Source organism: Sinohyriopsis cumingii, unplaced genomic scaffold, assembly GCF_028554795.1.
Source record: "Sinohyriopsis cumingii isolate HCF-2022 unplaced genomic scaffold, ASM2855479v2 utg000160l, whole genome shotgun sequence".
Taxonomy (NCBI): domain Eukaryota; kingdom Metazoa; phylum Mollusca; class Bivalvia; order Unionida; family Unionidae; genus Sinohyriopsis; species Sinohyriopsis cumingii.
In genome coordinates, this window is record NW_028315873.1 from 7,165,974 (window position 1) to 7,188,095 (window position 22,122).

The 22,122-nt window shown below is 41.1% G+C and overlaps 1 long non-coding RNA gene across 1 annotated transcript; it reads right to left on the reverse strand.

Moving 5' to 3' along the window:
* Nucleotides 1–17,157: 17,157 nt before the first annotated feature.
* Nucleotides 17,158–21,201, reverse strand: LOC149774708 (uncharacterized). Its single transcript, XR_016416725.1, has 2 exons — nt 20,854–21,201; nt 17,158–18,220 (listed from the first exon to the last, which is right to left on the reverse strand). It is a non-coding gene; the product is annotated as an uncharacterized LOC149774708 (long non-coding RNA).
* Between the last annotated feature and the right edge of the window lie 921 nt (nt 21,202–22,122).

Below are 22,122 nucleotides of genomic sequence, written 5' to 3' on the forward strand. Positions count from 1 at the left end.
GAGGGATTGGGAAGCAGGTAACCGATGCAACTGCTCAATAAAATGGTCCACAATTGTTTGTCTCCTTGTTGCAAACTCAAATTGGCGATGGCTGCCCCGATGACACAATACACCACGAAGATTTGGCAGAAAAAGACGATTTGCGTTTTAGGCACACGTTCTCCACACGACACCCACAAGGGTTGTTTTTGTAAATCTTGCACAGAAGAACTTGGTGAAGGAGGAGTGGTCGACGTAGCTGCGTCTGCTGTGTGAAAGGGCATGATGGTCACTTCTTTTTATAGTCGATGACTTGCGAAGCGTCGATCCAAGAATCAAAACTGGGTGGATATCCTTTCCAAAGTACTTTGACTTTGACACGTCGTTTGCCCACTTTACGGGTTCTGCGTTCGAGAATGCTTTCGATGTCGTACACGTCGTCTTCTTTTTTGGTGACACGTTGTAACTCGGGCAAATAAAACGTTCCTTTGAGCACTTCTCCGTTCATGTCTTCCAATTTATAGACGGCAGGATGACGGCCATGCACTCGTCCAGTGACGCGAAACAATTCGGTCGTTCAGTTAGGTAAGTAACCTTTGTCGAAAGTGCGTTTGGTTTTGCCAATGCGCACCCAATCTCCTACGGCCAAGTCTCCACTTTTCTTGCGGACAGCCCTCGTCGGGGACGTACCAAACAGGCGCTCAAACACCAACACTTCGTTGTCGGGAGTCACGTCTTGCGGGGCACGTCCAATGCTTCGATGGTAAGATTGGTTGTACGCTTGCACCAGGTGCGGTAAGATGTCGATGTACTTCAGAGTGTGGTGATGCGTAAAATATTTCCACATGCGTTCTTTCAAAGTGCGTTGAAAACGTTCCACGATACTGACTTTGGTTTCGGGATTCTCGGTGGTAAAAAAATGAACGTCACGTTTCTTTAATTCTTTTTGGAAAGCTTGGTTCAGAAATTCGGTACCTTTGTCCGTTTGCCATCGAAGAGGGTGACGACCGCTTTGTTTCAACACCCGTTGCAGGGCTCGCACTAACTCGCTGCTCGATTTGGAAGTCAAGGGCACGACCCAGGCAAATTTGGAAAAGACGTCGATGACACAAAACAAATATTTGTAGCCACGATTGTAGCTGGCCAAATGAGAGACATCGGCTAAATCGGCTTGCCATTGATGATCGATGCCTTCCACTCGGGTGCGACTTCTGGCAAACTTGCGTCGAATGGGTTTGTGTAAAGTGTAGGTAGCTTGTTCTTGTAACCATCGTTGCACTTGAGGTAAACGGAGACTTTTCAGTCGCGTTTTGGCAGCACGATACAATTTTTGAACTCCTGCGTAACCTGCAGGATGGGAGGGATCGTAGTAAATGCTGGCTAAGACTTTTTCCATTTTTTTGTGTTGGTTGGTGTGTTAATAATTCACCCACTCTTGGAGGATGCTACTCTTTTTCTCTTGGGGTATTTTTTTGGATTGCAATGCTTTGCGTGTGCGACCGGCAATAGGTGTTGAAGAGGAGGAGGATGTCTGAGCGGGGGATATCGGTTCTTGTTTCACTTCTGTCTTCACTTCTGTCTTCACTTTCTTTTTCTCTTGTGATGAAGAAGGGGTGGCCATCATCTTTTCAATCCATCCAATTCTGGAGGTAGGTGGTGTTGTTAACTTGCGTACTTTTTCTGGTGCAGTTTGAAACCCTTCTTCTTCTTCTTCTTTTCGTTTTTCTGTCTTGGTCACTGGTACTGGTACTGGTACTGGTGATGGTGCTGGATTTTTCATCAAGCTCTTAAAATCTTTCAGAGTGGGTAGAGCTGTTTCGTCTAAAGCTTTCTGGTGAAAGAGTTGCAGTCGTTGCAAGAGTTGACCGTACTTTTGCGATTTTTCTGTTTCGGACAAATCTTGGCGATCCATCAAGGACTGCAAATCGTGTTGTAACTGGGACATCTCGCTCAAATTGGGATTGGGAGGTAAATGCGGGGTGTGTTGTTCTTGCCACCGATGGTATTCCATCCATCGTTTGTAAGGCACTAAAGCTAGTTTTCGTCCTTCCATGGGGTTATCAGGGGTCGATTCTGAGATCTTGGAACTTCCGAGGGCCTTTTTATCTTGCTCCCACCAGTCCTCCCAACATGGTTCCTAAGACTCCTTTCAGTATGGAGCCTAACAAGAGAGGTAAAATACCTCCACGTTGCACTAACATCTTCTTTTTTTGACGAATGGGAATTTTCTTTTGAACCATTTGGCGAAGAACGTGACGATGTTTGCCTAAGCATTGTTTCTGGTGTTTGGACAAAGGGATCGTGCCTTTCAAAACGTTCAAACAACATTCGCACACGGTATCGATGACCTCTTTGGAGGCTGTTTGAATGAGTTTTTTTCGTAGGGGTGGAGAAGCTTTGGACAGGACAGATAACATGTCCCCATGTTTGGCTAAACGTGGTGGCAGTCCTTTCCTTTTCTTTCCTTGGGGTTTTCTGGAGGGTGACATCTTTGAGTCTTCAGGAGCACCAAAAAAACACTGATACCCGACTTGGTCACAGGCCTTTTTTATACTGGAACGTGTCGCCACTGATTGTCTTTACGTCGTATTAGTTTGAGGACAGGCATGACACGTCGTGCAGGGGTACGTAACGGACTAAATCGAGCCAGTTCTTGCTCGGACAAATCCAGTAAACTTTGTAACATGCCCGATCTTTCTTGAACTTTGATTTTGGGAGAATATACTTTGTGAGCAGCAGCCACTGCCACTAAATTGGAAGGTCCTGCCACTGGGGAAGTTCTTTTGGGGGTCATTAACGGAGAAGTTCTTGGTGTGATCAACGTATCCAAGTACTCTTCAGTTCTGGGTGTCATTAACGGAGAAGTGAACAAACGTGAGGCTGCCGGAGACGCAGTCACCGCCGTGGCAGGTCGTGGTTTGCGAGTGTAAGGTTGCGTCCTGGCCGAAGTGCCTCTCTTGCGACTAGTTTTCTGTGGACTTTTCTTTTTCTGGGGACTTTTTCTCTGTTTCTTTTTCTGGGGGCTTCTTTTCTTTTTCCGGGGTGGTGTCTGGTAAGAGGAGGGTCCTGCCACTGGAGAAGTTCTCCTTGGGGACCTGGTCTTTTTCTTCTTGGGGCTACGTTGGACTTTTGTCTTGGGTATAACTTTGGTGGCATTAGGATCCCATCTTAAGAGTGAGCGAATGATGACCCCTCCTAGAGTACCGCTCCCTCCAGGTTTCAAAATGATTTGTTTTTTGGTTTGAGTGTCGATGCGGGGATCGGCCAGTTGGACCAAAGCGACTTTGTTTCGATCAAAAAAGCGTTTAGTTTGATGAGGAATCTGAATGATTCCATGGAGTAATTGACGTGCCGTCACCGTGAACCATCGTAAGACTTCTTTGAGACTAGCTTCTAAGACACGAGCTCGTGTTTGTGGATCTTTTTCTCGACTGATGCCATACAAGGCACGAATCAATTTGACGGGAAGATGCGACTGAAGGGACGTCATGTTCGCACTGAGAGTGAGACAGACGAAAAAGGGTCTGAGGTTTTTATAGATTTTTTTTATGTGGAGTGAAATGAAGTCGAGGACGGAGACGTAAACAGGACAGGCCCTCCGTCTTGGCACCAGTGGTGAAACAAGTGGGTACGAAATCGCAAATACTCGGGGGTCGTAGGTTTCAAATCGACGAGTAAATAGGCGTGTGGAGTTTGAGTGGCATCGTCGTACGCCTGAGTCAGCCAAGGCGTTCCTAACTGTTTGGCTAAGACTTGCACTTGCGATTTATCTCGAGGGCTTTTAAACAAGACCACGTAATGCGCATTGAGACTGATGGTGCGATGGGCTTTACTTTGTTGAAACAAATTTTGGGTGATGTAAACGACACTGGCATTACGGTGATGCCCTTTGCGCGTGAACCACAGTTTAATTTCTTCTTCGTCTTCTCCTAACATGTCGTCAAAAATGACCAAATGGGTTAGACGGGAATCAGAGACGATGCCGTCGTCTTCTTTAGGAATGCCTCCCACAAACACGATGGAATCGCCTTGACTTTCTCGCAAGAGGCTGTACGCCGATTGCCACTCTTTGTACCACCACACGATTCGTTGAGGGGGTCGATCGATCAAATGATGTTTATGTTCGATCAAACGTTTGACGAATTCGGTTTTGCCTGAACCACTAGGTCCAGCAATGAGCATGTTAAAGGGATGGCGAAGATACAAAGCCTCCCAACTGGCACGATCTAAGTGTTCGTCGATGACTTTGACAGTAGAGGAAGAGGGAGCAGAGACAGCAGAGGTAACCATAGTGTGAGAAATGTCAGTTGTGACACGAAAACAAACAAGACAAGAGTTTATATACTTTTTTTCAGAACACGTTTATTGAATGTTTTTTTTTTCAAACATGAATACGAAAGACAAAAATACATAAAAGCCAAAGGCTTAAGTACAAGAATAAAAGGCACATGATAACCATGAACGTGGAATAAAAACAAGTGTCTGTACAACAACCACATGTTTTGGGTAAAGTTCTAACCAGTTCTATAGTAGGGGGTAAGGTCACACAAGTGTCCTCCCGAAAGGGTCTTTCAGGCCTGTCCACGACAGTCCTGTCCTGGGTGACGGGTTCTTCTGGCACCGTCACTAACACAGGTTGAAAAGTAACTTTGTTCCTTGAATAACTCTCGTGCATACTGGGCTACCTCTTGTGTCCAAGCCTCAAAACCCTGGTCGCGGTGATGTCCAACATTTGACTCCTAACCAATCTGGTTTCTTCTTCGTCAACGACATGGTAAGTTACTTCAATGAACAATGAACTATCGATCTTGCCTAGGGTTCCTTTATATATAGAGACCAATACCGACGTGACCGTACGGCAACGTAAAGTGATTGGGAAGTCGCACTCGCTTCTGGTATACAATTTGATAGACTTTTTCGAAGGGTCGACTGACGATGTGGTGAGTGGGTAAACGTACAATCTTGTTCGGTTGATAGGTGGTCACTTTAAAGTTTCCATCCTCTCCCGATTGCAAGGCTTCTTTCAATACCCCAAAGTTGACCACTCGACTGGTACGATAATTCAGAGTCAGTCCTTTCATTTTGCACGTCGTGTGCACTTCTCCTTGTTTGTCCCGGTATTCGTAGCCGTAATTTTTGGGGCCACCACTGACGAAACTTAGAATCTTGTCGTCGGGATGCTCGTCTGTCCAGGCTCCTAAACGGTCTCCTTCGATGTCAGGGTGCTGTTGACTCGGGTGATGGATGTAAATGCAACTGTCCGTGTCAAAATACAGGACGCGTTCTTCTAACAGTTCTAAAGCTTCGTACAATTTTAAGCGAGCATGAGCTGTCACGTAAGCCGCAATGATGACATTTCCAAAAGGGTCGTCTTGTACAAAGTCCAGATCTTCTTCGTAATTGACCAAGATCAAATCCTCTCGAACGACGTCCACGTGTTTCATGTGTTTGGTTTTGTCGTGAATCATCTGGAAGTAGCGGGAAGGTTCTGTCAAATATTCCGTCTTGGGTAAACACGGTCGTTGTGCCATTTTACCCCACAAGCAATTTAACATCACTTTGGCAAATGATCGCCTGCCTTCGTTTTTTTCGATGTGGTCTAAAGAGATGCCTTCTTGTTCGTAGTATTTCTCTATGAATTTTATTTGGTCTTCGGGAGTGTGACACCAGGAAGGATAGCCGCTGGCTTCTTGTTTCAGTTTCAAAAAGGCATCCACGTAGTCTGCGAAAATGCCATTCTGAGTAGGGTCACCCTTGTGGTACTGTTGTGTCTTGGGAAAGTGGCAAATTTCGTACACTTCTAACAGTTGGTATCCCATATCCAGAGCTTTGAACAATTCTATGCTGACCCAGGTTCCTGTCAAGGTCCGTTAATCCTGGGTGTGCTGACAATGCTGATCTTTTTTGCACGTTTCGGCACAAGTACGGCACAATGGAAACATCAGTTTGCCTTGACAATGGTGACGTAAGACGGGATGGTATAGGTTCGTGGGAGGCAAAACTTTACACTTGATCAAGCCTTCGTATTGTCGAATGTTTTTCAGGTCGATGTGTTCCGTTAACAATTGCGGGTGCCCTACAGGAAAGCGACAATATTTGCACACGTAGGGATACAGCGAACACACGTCCAAGTATTTGATTTCTTCTCTTACTCTTCGTCGGCTTGGTACAGCAAACAGGTGGCATTGGTCCTTCCTCCGTACAAACTATCCCTCGGGTTCAGCGGGTCCATGAACTGGTAACCTTCCACGAGGCGTTTAAACTCGGGATCGGTTTTCTTACGGTGATCGTACTCGTGTTCCCACATTTCCACCACTTGGTATCCTTCCTGTTCTAACTTTAGGCGCCGCTGGCAAGTGTCCTGGTACAAGTCTTCCATGGTTCGTTGCAAAAACTGATTTTTAGTGCCGCGGTCAGGGTAACAGACGGGACATCCGTGAAATAAGCAACCGTTAAACTCGTACACGATCTTGGGGTTTTCTAAGTCCCAGCCATCGACCGAATACGTTCCGATGGTTTTTTCGCCCCCTCCGTTGCGGGCATGCTGAATCCACTTGTCTTCCTTGTCGCACAAGTAATGTAACCAACGTAGGGCTTTGACCGAGTATTGACGTTTGACAAAGTGGGTCGTTTTAGGACTGATGACAGCCACAGTGTTTTCAGGCATGAATCGTTGTCGATACACTAAGGAACACGCTTTGGCAATGGTGCAAGCTTCTTTCAAAGGATCGACCCCTCCGTGTTCCATGAACAGTTCTCGAAATTTTCCACAGCAACGCCGTAAAATGTCCACGTCGGAACGACAATACTTTAGCATTTCTTCCTGAAAGTCGAAAGGGTCCGAGGTGTGAGCTTGGTACCAAGCGTAGAAAGCTTCTCGTTGTTCGGTACGCATGTTGTCGGGGTCGTAATAGTGAGCCTCAGGTAAATGGGGTAGAACGGCATGTTGATTGGCTTCCGTATTGAAAAAGTGAGGAAAGTACCCTTTAGCCATTTCTATCATTCCAAACGTTTTAGGCATTCGACTCAAAGGCATGGCCAAGTAACTCATCGAATCTTTAAACTGCACTTGTCCCACTTGCATGAAAATGATTTTGGCTCCGTTCAAAGTCACTTTAGGACGCTCGGTGCCTTGTTCCGTATAGTATCTGAGAAGAAACTGTCCATCGTATCCGGAGAAATTGTGAGCCATCACTGTGGCATGACGATGACAATCTCCGTACCGTTCGATGTCCTCTTGGCTCCACGTCTTGTCGATGGGATCTAAGACCCATTGGGCAAAATCGGCTAACGTGTTCGGTCCTCGAAATATTTTTTCACGCCCTCCAGGAATCTTGCTGCAGTGAGGGCAATGACTGAAGATAGGTTCTTGAATGCACTTCTCGCACGCTAGATGAGCCACGCAGAAATTAGGAATGTGAATGCCGGTCTCTTGCATGCATTCGAAATCGAAAAAGGTGAAATTGCTTTTCTTCTTGTGACCGTCCTCTTTCTCTGGTGGGGGTTGGTATTTTTGCACGTAGCATTGGTGTTCCAAGTCGACGATGTGGTGACAAATGTGACATTTTTTCTTTCCTCGACATACGTGTGCCTTGGTACTGTTGGTACGTATGCCATGTCTACACGTAGGGCACAATCTCAGGAGTTGACAAGCACATTTCTTCTGTGAACCTTGTGTTTTCAAATGTTGTTGGTAACAGGCAGGGCTGACAAACGTGCGCAGACAAGTCGAACAAGGCACTGGTTCTTCGCTCAGACAGGGTGGAGAGGCCAAACATCCTGGGCATTTCCATCCACAATGCTTGTGTTGCTCTATTGTTATAGCCATAATCACATTTCTCACAGTAATATCTGTATCCCAGGAATCCGGTGATACTGGTAATGGTATCGAAATGGTCATCGTGATAATAAACATGAATGTGTTTTCCGTCCTTAAAGTATTGGCCTCGAAACAACAGAGGTCCGCGCATTTCTTGAGGGTGTACTTTCAAGGTGTAGCGTAGAGCTAGGGCATCTTGGAATTTTTGCATCTCAGGAATGCCACAGGGTGTGTCTTTGGACAGACCAGCTTGTTGCAACAGGAGTTCTGCTTCGTTTCGTTGTTTGGCTCGGTCCGATTGTCGAATAGTTTTCCAGGCTCTTTTCCATTCTACCGTGTCGTTCTTGTTGGCATAGGTTCGTCCCACCACGATATCTCGAGCTAAACACATCTGGTCTTGTGGGGTTGTTAATTAGGACGAGACTTGTTTTGGTGTTGCGAAGGTCGTCCACCAATAACATCTTTTTGCGTCCAGTCCCTTGAGGAGGAGAGACGTGGGCCATTTTCAGTGTGGCTTTACCATCGGTGATGTCAAACTGGTCATTAGATTGTTGTACGTGTTGAATCTTGTCCATGACTTTGGAAGGGGTTAGTTCTGCGGGTCTGCTAAACTCGATCCAAACAGGGGATTTCAAACCGTCGTGATCTATGGATAGTGTCAAGCGATCGTCTTCTTTGGGTTGACATTGTCGCTTGAGTGCGGTGAGCAAAGAATCCCACATCTCGGTGATAAACCCTTCTGCTTTCTCCAATGGTACGTCGGCATTGAAATCTTTAAACTTCACTGTGTAGGTGTAAGCCGTGGTTCTAAATTTTCTAGAGGAGCGCTTTTCCGTCTCTCGAATGGAATAGTACTTTTCAGGGTTGACTAAGGGTGGTGAACTTGGTTTAGAGGGTTCTGATTCTGGTTCACTCATGTCCTCTTCAAAATCACTGGCATGAATTTGTGCCAAGATTTCAGCCCTGGTACGAGGCGATAGATCACGTTTCTGCCTCTTACTTTCTTCTTCTTCTTCTTTCTTCTCGAATGAATAGGATCGTTTCATCTTGAGTGCAAAACGTCAAATGACTAAAGTTTAAACACCATAGACTAATTTATAGTCATGACAAACCAGCGCATATAAAAGGGTGTGTGTCTTGTCCTTTCACTATTTATTTCACTCTCAAACCGAGCACAACGATGGAAGAGACTACCCAGATGGAACGTGTCGTCAGAGCTTTGCGAGGGGTCATTAGAAAATTCTCTTCAGACCAGCCTACGGACTACTCTCCTTCCTTTCGAGATAAAAGTCAGGATACTTGCTATATCTGTCAGAAGAAAGGGCATTGGTCTTCAGAGTGTCCAGACCGTCAAAAATGAAAAAAAAAACAGGGCCTAAAAAAGACAACAGTCAAGATACCTGTTATTATTGTAAAGAAAAAGGACATTGGTCAACAGATTGCCCAAAATAGAAACAAGAGGAGTCAGAAGAAAGGAAGGATTCTTCAGAAGAAGAGAGGGATTCTTCGAAAGAAGAGAGGGATTCTTCAGAGGAAGAAGAGGAAGAAAGAAGACAATTCTATTTAAAAGAGGCAAAGGAACAGGAGAAGAAAAGAAGAAGGGAAGAAAATGAGGAAAAAACGGTGAAGAAATTCACAAAACAGAGAGACTAAACAAGGAGAAAGAAGAAGTCAATGAACTTTTAATTAAAGTGTTCTGTTGTGAATTGTGAATTGGATTGTAACTATGGAGAAAAGAATACATTAATGATATAAGGTAAGTGTCTTTGAGTTTTGATTTTAAAATAAGAAGCTACACTCACGCACTCATACACAGACACGTACTATAAGGGTAAAATGGGTGGGGTTTATTTTTGAGTTATTGGCAAATTGAAATTGTATTTCTTTTCGAGAAATGTGGGTGGCCCTGAAAAGGGCCTTTTTTCTTTATGGTGTAGGAGTGAGTTTAACGAATCAACTTTAACTGCCTTAAGCCTTTGCCACGGCCAAGGCCTACTTCTGATGATTGGGTTGAAATCACTAAGGGTGGTACGATAGGTTTAGTCACAGGGTTGGCGTGTTTAGCTCGGGAAGGTCGTATTCTCTTCGGTCGTGATAAAGAAGTCTGATACATTTGTTTCAGACTTCTTAACTCCGCTAAAATGTCCAACAGTACCGTAGCCGTTTGATTTTCACCCTCTTGTTTCTTTGCTCCTACTTCTTCTTGCTGTTGTTGCTGTTGTTTTTTTTTTTACCTCTTCTTGTTGCTGTTGCTGTTGCTGTAGGAGAAAAGCTTGTTCCGCTTCCTTTTGTCGTTGCATAAATTTCTCCAATTCTTCTTTCTGTCTCTGTCTAAAATTCTCCACTTGCGGTAATGAAGAATGAGACGAAGGTTCCGGAACAAATTCTTGCGAAGTAAGAAAATCCACAAAATCCCAATGTACCTCTTCTGAAAGTAAGTCCGGGTTCCCTTGGGCGGTCTCCCCTGCTGGTGCACCCCAATGGATCGTTTTCTGAATTTCCGTCATGTTGAATCACTGTCGCATAGATTGACTGCTCACAAGCGCTAGCGAATCTATATAGACCAACTGACGTCACAGACAAATCTCTTCGGATTGGATGCGGGCTGACTGAATTTTGTAACGCGTGTTTGGATTGGTGAATGAACTCAATCCGTTTCAATCCTACCTCTACCTATAAATAAGCGCAGTTCAGTGCATTGATTCACTTGTTCTCGTCGCTTCAAGATGTGGACCGATGTGCAATCTTCTACGCTTGTGTCTTCCATGATGTTCCGGACGGACATACCCATGTATGTCCGATCCAAGTGGACCGTTGTCCACAGGACAAACACCAGTCTGTGGATACGTAGGATCTACGTAGAAAGACAAGGATGCCTCAAAAGAGTCCTGATTTACGGTCCTACAGTGAAACGCAGCCTAAGGACAAGAAGAAGACCAATGCGGTGCCCTTTATGTTAATGGATACATTAACATAAACCCAAAGGCCCTTTTCAGGGCCAGCCATATTTCTCGAAAAGAGAATGACTTTATTCCATTGCCTACCCCTTTTTAAAATTTAAATTTAAATTTAAATTTAAAAAAAATTAAAAAAAAAAAATCCCATGTTCAATTCCCCTTGAGGCTAGAGTGGCCCAGGGTTTTTTCTCCATGTTCAATTCCCCTTGAGGCTAGAGTAGCCCAAGACTATTTCCCATTTTAAATTCCCCTTGAGGCTAGAGTGGCCCACGATTTTTCTCCATGTTAATTTTCCATTGAGGCTAGAGTGGCCCAGGGGTCTCTGTAATGCTAATTCCCATTGAGGCTAGGGTGGCCCCATTCACTACTAATAAGGTAGGAGCGTTTTGTCTCCAACGATAAAAATATCCATGTTCTGTAGTCATTATTTTCATTAATGATGAGGTATATGACATAGTACCTATACAAATCGCTTCGTGAAGGTTAAATTTATAATGTAAAGGAAAGTCGTGTGAGTGCACTAGTATACTTTTAAGCTATGTAAAGTATCGGGGATAGATGATGTACAGAACGAGCATATATGTCGTGTAGGAAATGGTGGTTCTGACCGGTAGATCAACACGTAAAAAAAGAGTAGACAGAAAAGTCCCCCGCGGATCTATACCACTGAGTGATGGAAGTTCTAAGCCATTTGGTAATCCATGTATGCTTTGATTTTCTCCTAGTTCCTTTTCTTTCGGGATATTGTTTTGTAGTATCGTGTGTTCTTGTGTACATTAGCTAATGTGTGAATGACATCGGTGGAGTAACGTTTATCATCAAAGGGGAATGGTCCTTTCATGTGAATGAGTATGATGTTGAACATCTTTTGCTGCTGTGATCGGAAAGTTCTCATGGAATAGTACTGGATATGTCCGTGTTGTTCTTGCGTGCAATGTTGGTGTGTGGCTATTTAACCAGTGACTGCAATTTTTACTCGTTTGGCTTTTTTCACGAGAGTACCATTGTCAAGAGTGATGAAGCACTTTTAGCTCCAAATCCGATGTATTCCTTGATATGTATGCCCTTAGTTTCATCTATGAATTTTCCGAGTACTTTTTTTATTGTCATCGCAGTTTAAGGAACTGCATTTTGGGATAATTGCTAAGATCGATGATGTGCCTGTGTTGATACAGATCCACGTAGACGTCGTCGGTGTGAATTTGATAGACGAGTTAGTCTGTATCGGTCATGAGTAAAGTTGCTTTGTATCCTTAAGTGTGTTCGATAAAGTTATAATGAAAGTCTAGCATGAGCATTTTGGAGAGCTCGAGAAACGCTGCTCCGACTATGATGGGTTTGTCGAGCATGAGAATGGTTTTTCTAGATTCCATGACGACGAGTTCTTTGTCGAATATTTTCATGTGGAGAAATGCATAGTAGGCCACGCGTTTATCTCGTCGTCGAACGTCATTGACGATTTCGTTTTTCTTGTGATGTCGAATGGTTTCCCTGGTTTTCGCGAAGACTATTGTTTACGAGTTTGAAGAAGTCTTGTTCGAAGGTGTTGGTTGCTCCGGCTCGTGATGTCGTGTTGAAGTCAGTATAGGGTTTCATCGACGGTGATCTTTTTAAACTTGAGCGCAAAATGAACTTGGCCAAGAACTACTTCGTGTTAGAAAGCTTGCTCGAGCAGTCGATGATGCATTTTGAAGTGGGCTTTTTGTTGAGATTAGATATCAGTTTTTTAACTTGGGATCTCTGAGTCCGAATTGATGCTTTGTTGGAATTGTTGTGGAGAGAACATTGAGTGGGTGACAAGTATGGATTCAGCTCGAAAGGGATAATCCTTATTAGCGTCGTGAAAATATTGTGGATACTCAACACTGACTTCAAAAAAATAGCCCCAGTATTCGTGGTATCCCGCTTGTGTTTCCTCAAGAAACTGTTTTCCGGTGATAAATGTGAAAATCTCCTATGGGACACTGTTGTAACATGGCCAAGACAAACAGATTGTTATTGTTAATGTGGAGGATGTAGGTGGAAGGTTGAGTGGGATCGTAGTTGTACATGTATTCATGGTTGGCGAAGGTGTGGAGGGTTTTCTGCTAATGAAGGAGATGCCACCTCGCACCATCTTTTCTGTTAAAGTGAACATGTCTGGATCGGTGAAGAATTCTTGGGTCACTCCGGATTGTTTGAAGAGAGCGTTCCAGGAAAGACTAAGAAATACCGGGGGGATCTCTTTGGTAATGATGTAGGCACATGCGTCTGATATTCTCACGTGCATAACATACTGCTACTACGATAAAATATCCATAGCATCCTCGTCGATTATGTTCGATGACTAGAAGGAAGTCTGGTTCTTTGAGGCGTATATTATAGTGATCATTAGCGGCTCCGTGATAGCGTCCAGTGACATAGCAATTGTTTCTGACTTTTCATCATGATATGGAAAGTACTCTTCCCCGATGTGACATTGCTGTGCTGCTTTGTGCTGTGCAAGTGTGGTGGTGTGAGTGGAATTTTCTTGGCTGGATTTTTTCGTTTCTCTTGGATGCGTTTTCTTGCTCAAAGTACCATGGAATGCAATCCTCACCGCAATGCTGACGATAGGGTGAGGACAAACGATAGGGTGAGGACAAATTCTAATCGAGAGAACAGCAGGTTTTATAGCCAATCGCGATGGGTATGTGTTTGCGTTCCACGCGAGTAAAAGAATGGTACGGATTAGGAAACGGTCTTTGCACTTTCTCCAGGATGGCGTCCGAGTCAAAGTCGATAAGAAAGTGTTGTGTGTATTTTGTGTAGTTGTGTTCGAACTGTAATTTTTCCTCGCGTGGCATCTATTCGGTTTTTAAATCTTGATAGTATCCTGAAGAGACGTGATTATGTAATTGCTGCTTTTGACGAAAGCGTTGAGGGCAACGATAGAAAAAACAGACGTAATGCTTATGCTGGGTGTGCTGAGATCGGCATAACCGGTTGAAGTCTTTAATATGCTCAAAATTGTTTTGATAATAAAGTAAACCGAGTACATTTAGGAGGTCAGCATGGGATAGAACACGAAGTGATTATCGCTGACCTTCTTATCATCGAAAACAAACACGTAATTACTTTCACGTAGCGGTGTGAATTCCGATGTTTGAAACGAGATAGATTTGACTCCGGCAAAGATCCATGCCGATCCTGACTTTTGATAATGTTCAAAGCAACCAGGCGGCATCGATTATGTAACTAAAATCGTCACTGCGATACACGGTGAACAAAATGGCTCTGATCCAGACGTCCATGCTCTTGCGTTCCTTGACCAGATGAGCATTGATGGCTACTCCAAGTCTGATGGCAGTGTTTTTTCTTAGTTCTGTCTCTACAGGAGGATTTAGAATGACATTTTGATCGACTCCGTGCCGAAGAACATTTGAATGATCGTAAATAAATTCTTTTTCAACATCTTCCTACGCTTTTTCAGTGCATCGGGGTCATAATCGTCTCACATTGTCGTTGATGGGCTAGTAGATCAATTTTGGGTGGCTTTTTCTCGATAACAGCTCGTCGAGATTGGACTTCATGCTGCAGTCGATGCCATTTCGAATGCTTAGCGGTTTTCCCGTGAGCGCTTAAGATTTGTGTAATGCTGAGTGGTGAGGATCTCTACTGCAGGCAGCACTTTGTATTCGTTGCGACGTGGGGGATGTTTTTTTATTTTTTTGCATCTCCTTTACTCGTGCAGGGCGGCATTCGATTTGGAATATGGTACTTGGACACCCAGCAATGATCGGGCTATTCTACTTTGTAGACCGCAGGAAAAAATCTTTCCCTAGATCTGCCATACGTGGATGCTGGCTAAGACTATAGTCTATCTTTGGGATGGTAATTAAACAGTTGATAGGACTGTGTTAGAATTCAGCTCCTAATGTGGCAGCACTTTGGGTGACCACACATTAGGGCGATTAAATATTACTAAGATAAAACCAAGAACTGCCCAGTGACCCAAGAGCGATTCAGCGTTGTTCAACGAGTTTCTGACCGAGATTAAGCATGACTCAGGAAACAGTGTCCTGAAAAGTACATCACGTGTTTGGACCTTGCGAAGCTAACACGGAGGGAGAAGTGCGTAAAGTACGCACTAAAACTAGGCATGTTGTGAAGTTTAGCACTACCGGTTACTCCATCATTCATATGTTTGTCCAATCTTACATGCTATTAAACTAAGTAATTCAGGCATTTGCATCTTAAAACTGTGAGACTGAGAAACAAATGCTTTGGTAGCATATTATCAACAATTTTGATATTGTACTTGGTGCATATCTTCATAATATATCTGACAAAGAATTTGTTCAGCACTTGCAAGGAAGGAAATTCACATACACATGTGAACTGAATTACCCCGAAGTCTACAGAAATTGTATGATGTTAGCTGCTGTACTTTCTGCAGGAAGCCAACCTAAATCAATTTTGTGACTAGTAGGAAAGTTTGCTAGCTTATAATGTTTTATGTTTAACTAACGAAACAACGACGAATAAATGAAGTAACTCAAAAGTATCCCGCCGTGTTACCTCACGGATAACTTGACTACACAGCTTTGATTACATAGCTGCACAATAATTTTGATGTAATATCTCTTCTAGCTCTCAAATTTGATAATTGATTTATACATTCCATAGTCTATGTTGAGTCAGAGAATATAGCCATGATTCATTTTAGTGGTAGACAACGCCACCAGAATTCCACATACAAAATGTATTCCTACTTATATATGTGTGAATATGTAATTTCTATATGTGATTGTATACACGAGTTTGTGATTATATATACATATATATATATATATATATATATATATATATATATATATATATATATATATATATATATATATACGGCTTGTCCTTGTCATTCTCGTGTCTGTACCAATTTTCTCTAAGTTATTAATCTCAGAAAGGAAGATATAAATAAGGAATGAATGACTAATTATCACTTGCAATGTCTTTTGGAATGACACCTGTTCATTGTACTTTGTAGTGAAAAAGCGAGCCGGTCATGGGGATAAAGACACTAATAAGACCATGAGCTCCATTAATTACACATCTAGTCACCTTGTCGTATAGTACAAGTCACACGGGTCATGTAGCCATTAAACACCTACTATTTCAGTAATGCGTGTCATCTTTTAGTATTTGATACTAGATACTTTAAGTGGCAAGTATTCACTTGATTTAGATTCGTATACATCCATATTCCTTTGGAATGTCATTATTTAGACGCCCGGAGAGGTACATACGGAAAAATAAATGTACGTAGACATTTTAGGACGAAATGAACCTAAAGGTGTGATCCAAAACAATCCGGATTGAATATCGCGCTGTGATTTCACAATGAAAGTTACGTACAGTGATGAACAAATGTGCACTAATTTCGATTGTGACGATTTCACTCGACGCGCTCTTATTATCACCCAAGTTTAGTGCATGGCCACCATTGTAAAATTCCGTAGCAATAGATAATTTTCGTCTGAAAGTTTCTTGGTGACAGTTTACGTGCAGAGTATTCAATAATCAGGATTGAATAGACTTTGGTTACAGAAATGAGTGTTAAATTTGAAAACAACAATTTATATTTAACATGAGTAAATGTGTATTCATGACCCATGTAACTTGTATTATAGGTTTTGTCCTTAAAGAGAGAGAGAGAGAGAGACAGACAGACAGACAGACAGTCAGAGGCAGAGTGAAACGACTGATAGACAATACTTGTTCTGTTATGTTCCAATATGGACAAGATTGCCTTAGTTATTTTTTCTTCTCATACCATTTAAAAATATTGTCTTTTATTTGATAGTATCGACGACTATGTTTTTTACGGTGATATTTTACTCACCTTTCCTACCATTGATATTTCTCTTACCATTGATATTTTTCCTACCGTTGGTATTTTTTCTACCGATTTCTTTCCTTTTCCAGTACTCCTTTACTTCACTAGCTTTGTTTTTTAAAGTATGTAAATCGGAGAACATTTATTGATACGAACAAAAAAGTTTCTTGGACTTTCTTTGTGATATGCTCGGGGAAAGATCTGGTAGGCTGTAGATATTGTTGGTAGATAAGTTGGCTTGCATCGGAAAAGCATTCATTATATATATCTTCCCAAGCTCACCAACGTTATATCAACGATAAGATTTGAACATACATACATACATACATACATACATACATACATACATACATACATACAGGCATATATGAACCACTTTATACATGCTTTTCTGTAATCTTTGACCATAACATGATATGATTCGAGACGGTATACATGATATTTTTCATCGTATACTTGACTTCCTTCGTACAACTGTTTATTTGCGACAGCAAAGTTATATAATGCTTGTATGTTTTCATCCGTTGCAGAGAAATACTACACACATCTTGTTTTAGTTTACACATTTATTGATCAATATGGATAAGCTGCATCGAGTGGAAAATACAACAAATTTCATACTATCAGATATAAGCTTGCATCGAGAAATAAAAAAATGAAATGCAGATACGAAAAGACATGAAGATATAAAAATGACATTTTTTGTATTATAAATACTTGTCTTTCTTTGATTCTCTAAGTGTTTTAATTGGAAATGCGCCATTAATTTTCTATTCGATTCAATTCTTAGAAAGAATTCTTGAAAAGAAAAGCAAAATGCCTTCAACCAGGAGTGTAAGTTAAACTACAACCCAGCTCCAGCCACTTACGTTTGGTTTTAAAAGTCAAGGTCACTGCTAATCGGATAATTGTATCATTTAGATAGTTATACCATATATATGTACATGTGTAATGAAGTAAAGGATGCATCTACTTGGTGAGTATACTTGTATTTGATATCACATACAAAGAGAAAGTAAAGATTTAGTATTGAACGTCTCGCTTCTGTTCCTTAGGTGTACAATATGACCAATTATCCCCGGAAAGAATTCTGACACTGCACCAATGTTTTGATGAGCCTTTAGCAGAGCATGTATCACGTGGACTACAACAATATTTCTTATTTTTATGTTCATCGTAGCACCAATAGTAACCCGTTCTTGTTCCACCATGAGTACCACATGGATGTGACGAAAGACACTTTGTTCCATCGGCAGCTGTGTCACCGGAACTACCACAATATGCGGATACACTTCCAGAATAACACGTCATGGTCGGGAATTCATCGGTTCCAGCTTTGATGCATTGTCCTTCACAGCAATACTCCCAACCGTAGTCTGTATAGCACCAGCTGTACTCATAACCATGTTTCCCGCACTTGTGATCCGCCCTACATCTAGTGTTTCCTGCCGTAAATTTATCCTTCTCCTCAGATATATCTCGAACGCTATTGTTCATAGTAGCGTACGGATCATATTCCGCATAGTTATTCTCATCTTGGGTTTGAATAGAACGAAACTGAAGAAGTATTACACAGAGTAACGTATATGTCATCATACTTCGGGACAAAACCTGAAATAGACCATAGATCAATTGGATCAATTTTATGTCTTCACGCTTTGGGGTAAGGCCTGATAATATATATATATATATATATATATATATATATATATATATATATATATATATTAAATTAGCCGTGCCGTCTTTTTATTATGTCATCATGATTGGCGGTAAGGCTTGGCATATAATAGCATTCGATTTGTGAGGCCGTCTATGTATATCATCATGGTTTGGGGTAAGGCCTTGCATAGAATATAGATCAAGTACCCAGACCGTCCATTTGTACGTCATCAAACTTCGAAATAAGGACTCGCATAGAATATTGACCATTTAATCAGGCCGTCATTATGGCTGTAGGTAAGGCCTGGCACAGGTCATGGATCAATTAGTTAGGATATCTATTTACATGTCATCATCCTTCGGGATAAGGCCTGGCATAAAAATAAATCATTTAGTGAGGCTAATTAAATGTCATCATGCTTGAGGGTAAGGCGTGGTATAGAATGAAGATCGATTACTGGGATCGTCTATTCATGTCATCATGCTGGGGGGGGGGGGGTAAGGCCTGGTATAGAACATAGATCGATTACTGTGGCCGTCTATTCATGTCATCATGATAGAGGGTAAGGCCAGGTATAGAATATAGATCGATTACTGTGGTCGTCTATTCATGTCATCATGCTTGGGGGTTAGGCCTTGCATAAAATATAGATCAGTTAGTCAGACCGTCCATTTATATGTCATCACACTTCTGGGTAAGGTCTGACATAGCATATATACAACTTAGTCAGACCGTCTATATTGTTGTCATCATGCTTGGCATGTAGACCTGAAACAATATAAACTCAATTAGGTAAGGCCTGACATAGAATCAGTCGGGTATCTATTTCTTGTTTTTTGTTTATTTAAAAGTGTACGTCATCACATGCATGTGAAGTAAATATTTTTTCTTTACTATCTATACTGCTTTCACCATATCAAAGCATCTTTAATATTTATCTTCATTTCTTGGAGTGACATCTACGATACTGTCAATGGAAGAAAACTTTCCAATTGTTTAAGTCTAATTCTGGCCTTGTTTTCGTTCTTTCATCGTCGTGAATACCTCATTTTAAACCTATTTCAACAAAATTTGTGAAAGTCACCAATCTTACATGCTATTAAAGTAAGTAATTCAGGCATTTGCATCTTAAAACTGTGAGACTGAAAAACGAGTCTTAGCACACTTGTTCTGTGATATGTAATCAAATAGTTAACAACCACAACTTCCATCGATCAAACAGGATGAAATTAGTCTCCGTGGATCTTTAACAAAACATATTTACTGACATTCGTCTTGTTTCTAAACGAAATAAACCGCTTTATGAATCTCACGCTAGAAGATTTCCGCTGATAATTATACTTGGATAGGGATCTTTCTAAAACAATCACTTTGAGAAGAGTTATTTCTAGACGTAAATGTTTATGTAAACACGAAAACCACATTTATATTAATAGGTCGGTGCCTCTTACAATGCATTGGAACTTAGTTCCAGTAAATATCTATTTTACAGCTTGCAGCTACGCTGATTACACCTGACCTTGACCTTAGTTTTGAAATAAGAGATATATCAATATAAAGTGCAGCAATAATTCGTGGTTTACTAAATATTCGCATTAGAGCAGTTGTGAGAAATTAGCGTGCCGGACTCGTGTCCCGTGGTGTGCAACCTTCCAGCTTGCCTAGAACAGACTAGTGTCGTTGCATCGTTGCAGTTACTGTTTATATTTCCTTTGATCAGTACTTACCTCCATCGTGATTCTGTTAAAGTCAAGAAAATCGCTGTAGAATATCGGATTTGTTGTTGAGCGAAAATGAAATCGATGCTATCAGGTGGATATAATCGATGTAACGTGTGTATAAACAAACTGACAATGCACAATTAATTGTTGTATGTAATTTGCATACATATGGAGAGAGAGAGAGAGAGAGAGAGAGAGAGAGAGATGCGGCAGAATATTTATATAATAATCCCTCACAGACCTCTTAAATACGTTTGAAAGAGAAATGAAAAAGAAAAATCCATACGACTGCTACGGCGTTTACTCGGTGAATGCAAAGTCATACTTAATTCCAGATCCGGAACGAATACCATAGCATATTGCTCTTTTTCCTTCCATAGGCGTTTCACAAGCAGATGTTGTCCTCCATGTCAAACATTCATAAAAGTCCTGTTTTATATTTTGTACAAAAATGATTAGATAAATGCTTTATTTGACTGTTGCAGTCCTATGTCCCACAAATGCCACTCCATTCTAACACGTACATTCGCGTCGGTTTCTGTGACATATTGATAGGTGTATTTTAGACAATGCATCGTTGATATCATAATTTGCATATCATATAAAATATGTAGGGATATTTTAAAGTTTCAATATTTTTCAAGAATTTTAATTTTCATGCATTATTTATCAAACCGCACCTTCAACAAGCAGGTCTTTCCATAATCGACTGTTATTGCTCATGTGAGTTTTGTTCCACAGATAGATAGATAGATAGATAGATAGGTAGAAAGCTTCGTCAGTTTTGATCAATAGAATTACGCAGTTTGCAACAAAATATCATGTACGACATGTTATCACTATTCACGTTAAAAACTTACCTTGAAGACCACTTGAAGTCTGATTGTGAGAAATTGGCTAGATACGGTTCTACCTGAAAGGATGTACTATCCTATATGACAACTATTTACCATGGCTTGGGTTATGCTCTCAAGAATAAAAACAACAGCCCCTTTAAAATTCTCACTATGTGGATTAACTTCAATGATTGCAGCCCCAACATTATATATTAGACTAATGACGTCATTATGATGTCGGTCATACAAAAATGTAGGACACAGTTCTGAAGAACCAGGTTAGGTTTTTACATAACATAGGCGGGTTTTAGGCATTTGCAACCCTCCAACATCATATTAACCCATTGACCTCTCGGAAACACTGAGAAAGATTTGCCTACTTAGTAACATATATTGTTTTTTGAAAATTCCCCCACCCCCCCACACATACACACACATGTTCCAATAACTAAACAAGAAATAAACGTAAACCAGTCAGTAGCAGAAACACAAGGAAAAACGGACTAAATGATCTTGTACACAATGACATTTATGTAGATGCTCATGTTTGCTACATCGCTTTATTGGCAAATGTCATGCACCTATTATTATTATTATTACTGACATATTTGTTTAGTGCAACCGTGTACTCGGTCTTAAAATACATATCGGTGTTTTTTGTCCTGTTAATTTTAAAATATCCTATAAATCTGAAATATAACCACCTCGTAAAATAATTATAATAACAATACTGAAAAGCAAATGATAAAAACATTCCAAAATCTGAATTCAATGACAAAGTATTCATCTGCTACTAAATGCTCTTCACTTTAATATGTCATATAAAGTGAAACAATATAACAAATCAGTAGTTATAATTAATTTTCTTCGCCATGACAAAGCTCTACTTTCGCTATTAATTGTCAGGTTACGCGTGATTTGTTATGCAATTATACCCACTTTTCCTTTTTTAAGCTTTTATAATGAGACTTAGAAGCAGGTGTTTACATTGCAAGCAAATATCACGATTAACCAGTAGTTCACGTCACGGAGATTATATCACTAGGCTTGTTTAATAGGTCAGTGAGGAATTGGGAAGGAAAATAAGCTTATCAAAAGTTTTGCTAGTAACAAATGAACTTAAACTTAGTCCGACCCTTACCAAATAAAGTATGGATAAAAGTTGAATAACCCTTGACACTAATGAAAATTGACCGTTAATCTTCAGTCCACCACTTGTGTAATTTAGCCACTTGATTTAGTGTGTTATGAATTAGAAAACAAAAAGAGAGATGTCAAGCTACATGCTTGTTT